General features: G+C 36.4%; 1 long non-coding RNA gene across 1 annotated transcript; it reads right to left on the bottom strand.

The window, feature by feature from the left end:
• Window positions 1-300: 300 nt before the first annotated feature.
• LOC131230655 (uncharacterized) lies at window positions 301-1,252 on the bottom strand. Its single transcript, XR_009164056.1, has 3 exons — window positions 1,104-1,252; window positions 947-1,018; window positions 301-513 (listed from the first exon to the last, which is right to left on the bottom strand). It is a non-coding gene; the product is annotated as an uncharacterized LOC131230655 (long non-coding RNA).
• Window positions 1,253-5,520: the final 4,268 nt, after the last annotated feature.

The following is a 5,520-nucleotide window of genomic DNA, read 5'->3' as shown; positions in this document are numbered from 1 at the left end:
TGATAATCTTTTGTTCACTCTGACATTTGTTAGATTTATACTGGACTTGTATGAGAACCAAAGAAGCCATCATCACCACCATGTCTCAATGCCACTTACAAGAAGAGCTAATCATGGCTGTTTTCTTAGTCCCCCTCCCCAACCCCCCAAAGAAAAATCTATGATGTGGTTACCATAGATGACTAGGAAATTTCAGAAGCTCACTACAAAAGAGCTATTCTCATGTAACTCGGCCTCCAAGGAAAACAACATGTAAGATTTTCTTACTAACAATGTTTCTTTGGAACTATAATGAGAAAGTTGGATACAAGGATAAAAACAAAAACAAAAATAAAAAAGGTGATATGCATGAATCTGGAAAGGAAACAAGAATCAATTAATCAATGAAAGTCAAGAAACCAAATTAAAAGTTACACTTCAGAAAAGCTAGAAAGAACATTCAGTATGTACAAGTTTGGCAACTGAGATAACTCTGGTGGAAGGCTCCCAGATAAGTTGTTATTGTCCAGAAGGCTGCAAAGATTCACTTCACTAATATATATATATATATATATATATATATATATATATATATATATAGGACGCAACGAAACCAACATACCCTTGGCAACTAAAATTGCCTGAGGGTACGTAACAACTCAAAACTCAGGACCAATAGCGTACTGTAATCATGGTATGCCAAAAAGGTTACGGAACAATAACAGTGGTGACTGTTATGCATCCAAAACGGGCATTATAGAAAATAAAAAATAAAAAATGGCCTGTAATGGCCCCATATCAGGACAAATGGATTTTATTTTTTTTTTATTATTTTTTTTTAAAAGAACACCGTAACTGTTATGGCCCATATCATAACGGTAACAGTAGTGGCCGCTATGGCCACCGTTACCATTTTGGAATACCCTGAATTTAATACAAACAGAAAAAAAACATTAGCTTAACTTACGAGTGAACAAGAATTGGTAATTTGGAAAGCTCAGGTGGAATTTCCCCACTGATTGAATTATTGTTCATGTGCCTGCCAAAGAAAGCAGATTATTTTATCAAAATGGTTAAACTTTTGTGCCACATAAAAGCAGCATTGCAAATCAAAGCCCACTCACAAATGCTTTAATTTCTCCAGGTTTGCAAATGATTTTCGTATTGGTCCCGATATATGGTTCTGATCTATTTGTATTCTGTCCAGGTTAGGAAGATAACCAAGCTCATCGGGCAAAGAACCTGATAATTGATTTCCATTCAAGAGCCTACAACGAATAGCACATGGAAAGGCAGGATTTAATCAAACCAAAATTTTTTAGTCAACAATCAGTAAGTGAACAAATGGACAAATAGTCCCTTTATAATGCCCATAGAGTTGTAACATAAATAAAATAATTACTAAAGAAAACAAATGAATGATCCTTCCAGCATGTCTTCAAGCATTAAAAAGCATGTAAATTGAATGCAGTTTTTCCAAAAACTGAACATTTAAAGACTTCAAATAGAAAATCAAAGAAATAATATTTACATCGATGTGGAATGAGATTTTGACTGTAAGTGTTAACTAGATCATGCAGCAAAAGCAACTAGATGAACAACAGAACTTTTGGAAACAAAGCAGAACTCCCAAGAAAAATCTTTGAAAGAGCAAAGAAGGAGAGTTATATAGCCTCAGTTTTGGTTTTAAAATCATTCACAGGCTCAAAAAAGAAGACCTGCTATGGGATTGGCAGGATTTTTGTGATTTCAGCGATAATTTCTCTGGTGTTGGATGATTTTATCACTTTGTTTTTTGCTGAAGCTGCTTTTTTAAATAAAAAAAAATTAAAAAAAAAAACTTTCTAATAAAGTGCTGACTGATCAAAGAAGAATTCCAAGATCAAACTCTAGGCAAAAGGAACAGAAGACATGGAAAATCTTCAAGCTAACATTTATAATGAAAATACCAGTAATGGACTATAAAAGGACTCAACAACATCTAAATTATGTGAATGATGTTCTTCAGTTGTCCAGAACTGCATTCCTTTGCCACATGTACAATCGCAAATTATAGGGGTGGCATGGCCTAGGCCAGGGTTGGCCCTAGCCTAATCCTACTCCCCTATGCCCTTGCCCTGGCCCAGCCCTGGTGCTAATCAAGAAGAAGAAGAAAGATTGATCTCCATGGCATACAGTAGAGCAGCATCAACACCATGAACAGGGCCAACTTCTTAAAACAATAGTGAACACGTCTTGGTGGAATATTATACCAACTGGAATTTTGATTTGAATCAGAAGCCAGGTTGGCAGCCAATACTGAGTTTCTAAACCCTGAACTAAACAAGTCACCACTTGTCTAATTTAGATGAATGGTCAGGGGGTAATTTTGCACTCATACAACCACCACATCCAAATTAGGACATAATTGAGGAGCTTTGTTAGTTGTTACCCGGTGGACACAACTATTAACAGAACTACAACTTCTAATTGTAAAATACCCAAATTATCAGAAAAACAAGAAAACCATGTCATCAATAACACCAAAGGGTGGTGATGCATATTCTAAAGACTATATATATAAAACAGGGATATAGTTTCAGGGCCTGTTTGTTTTAAGAAACTCAAGACAACATGGGGCCTGTAGCTCCAAATCATCAGTTTAATCATCATTTTCCTGGAAAATGGCCCACTATTTGTATGTCTTTTTTTTTTTTTGGCTAGGTCAAAACAAGAAACGTTCAAATCGAAGGGTGCTCTCCCAAAGAACAACCACGTCATTCCTATCCTAGTCTAGAAACCCTTGGATTCTTCTAACACAGTCTTTTGGAAGCAGCGTAAATGCATTGAAAGATTACATCACCAAATTATCACAATAAGTTTACAAATTGAAATTACACTTCATCACATGTAGAAAGATCTAAGAGTAAACAAATAAAGAATGATAATCCTGTGAGTTGCAGGCATACCGGCTTTCTGAATTTGGACAGCTCTGCACTTTTCGCTCTATGCTGACCTGGATAAGCTATTTGGTTCAAATGGAAAAAAGGAGCTCAGGTGACATGAATATTACTTATCTTTTATGTAAAATAAAATAGCAAATGAAATATTGGCTCCATTAACACCAGCATGAGTATGTTGAACTCTTGACCATAAAATTGGCAGATGACATCAATTCAGTTCAATTAACAGAAGCATGCTGTTGTGCAAAGAAAACTGCAACCCAGTAAGGGATTTCATTTAAAAGGAAAGCAAAAAACTTATTAAAGAGCTAAACTAACTTAAAATTGAAGGACGTAGTATTATTTAAACTTAAGCACGCACGCTGATTTGTAGCTTAATGGATACCATGAAATGCACTAGGCCTAGCATAGCCTTTCCAGTAAGCAAGTTGAGGAGGTACACTTGCATTTAAGAAGGGAACCTTGCAATGCAGTGTATAAAGATAAACAAAAATAACTACAAAATTCATCAGTTCAGTTTTCATGCTTTATCAAGGTATTCAAAAATGGTAATATAATGGCCATACCAGCCATTACATAACGTTAATGGCATGGGCTGTTACACAATATGGGGTCATAACAGACCATTCCAAAAATTTTAGACCATGACAGGCCTATGACGGCCATAACAGTCCATTAAGGTAACATATATAAGCCCCCAAATGGGGGCTGTTTTCAAATTCCCCCCATTTCACCCCCTATTTTCCACATTCTCCCTTCTTAAGTAGTTGTCAAGCCATTTTCAACCATACTCGTTCACTTTTTGAAGATCAAAAGATAAAACCATTTACAACAAATCGAAGATGTAGAGCCAGATTTGGAGAAGATTAAAACATTAGGTAAATTTTCTTTTTTATTGCTGTATAAGTATTGATTCAACATGATATTACCAAATCAACCAAATCTTGCTAGATTTGTGTTCGATTTGGACATGTTAGTAAAATTTTCTATTTTGTATTTTTGGCAATTTCGAGCTATTTTTGGGATGGATGGTTAATAAAAAATAAAAAATAAAAATAGATTGTTTCCTTATGTGGGAAGGTGGGGGGAGCTGGATTCGGAAGGTTGGGTGAGATATCAATCTGGCCTTTCTTGAGAAGTGGATTTGGAGATTCGGGTCTAAACCAGGAAGACTGTGGAGGGAGGTCATAGCCAGTAAGTATGGTGTGCAGGGGGTAGAGTGGTTCGTGAAGAGGTCCGTGCTTTATAGAGCTTCAAGTATTTGGAAGGTGACTGAAGCAACAGAACATCTAGTTCGTAGGGGTATGCCATTTTTGCTCAGCAATGGGAGTCGCATTCACTTTTTGGTGGATATTTGGTGCCGGAGTAACATGCCCCAAGAACTATTCCCTAGACTTGCTTGTCTTGCTCCTGTCCATTAACTACCAAAAAAAAAGGGCAATCTGCCAGTTTGAATGGGATCATGGCCCCAGTGGCATCTGCAGCTATCATGACAACCTGTTTGGATGCGCCCCAAGTTGATATGGGTTGGTTATTCCAGCAGCCAGTAGGACTGGCCACTGTGCACTTGGGAAGGGTCAGAGGACAGAAGCTGTGGTAGGTGGGCTCCATTTTCCACCCAAAAAAAAAAAAAAAAAAACAAAACAAAAAAACAGTAGTGACATGAGAATGGGACCTACTGGTTCTTCTCTTCTTTTCTTTTTTCTTGATTTTTTTTTTTCAAGTAAACTTGACACTGTACTAGTTCTTAACCCAATATCGATTTGGGCTGCGTCCAAATGCACCCTAGTCTGGTACAACTCATCAACAAAATCTCTTTGATAAATAGCAGCCATAACTTCCAACTAAAGAATCATGAGATAAATACCTCTTCGATTCAATCTTCAAAAACAAAATAAATAAATAAATAAATACCTCTCACAAACTCTAGTGCTTCATCGAGCACTAGGTTAAGTAACTGATCATATCCTTTCAGCGTCCTTGTCACTATCGGAACAAAAAGATCAGTCAGTCATGCACTTTACGTTGGATTAAGAATAACCACATGTCATTTAAATCATATAGAGAAACCAAAAATTAAAATTTTATGCAAGCTAACCTCTACATACCTTTTAAGAAGAAGCGTTCAATCTTTTGGAACTCTCCCAATGTAAATACATATGATGTCCATCCCTCCATCATTATTGTATCAAAAGGTGGGCCTGTGCTTCAAAATAAACCCCATCTTTTGGAACTTAGATCTACCAGTGGATTAGCAATCAGCCACTATCCAAAATCAACATTTTACTTAAAACAAAAATACACTCTCTTTTCAAAGAACTATTTTGAAAACATATTTTGACACAAATACCCCCTATCAACAGCATGTGATAAGAAATGTGAGAATCCATAGTGAAAGACGAATCCTGAAAGGAAGATTTGTGAAGTAATAGTCTAAAAAAAGAAAAGAACCATTTCACCTCCCCAATCCAAAAGGAAAATCGAAACATGTTTAGGCTGCATTTGGAAGATACTATGATTTGTATCCAGCACAACAGGCAATTGTGCTCAATTCGGCTCTTGTTTGCACTAACCATAGTTCAAAAACCCCAAAACTCAC

The sequence above is a fragment of the Magnolia sinica genome, chromosome 17 (genome assembly GCF_029962835.1).
Source record: "Magnolia sinica isolate HGM2019 chromosome 17, MsV1, whole genome shotgun sequence".
Taxonomy (NCBI): Eukaryota; Viridiplantae; Streptophyta; class Magnoliopsida; order Magnoliales; family Magnoliaceae; genus Magnolia; species Magnolia sinica.
The sequence above is the reverse complement of the archived record's forward strand: the minus strand, read 5'-3'. Positions and strand labels throughout refer to the sequence as shown.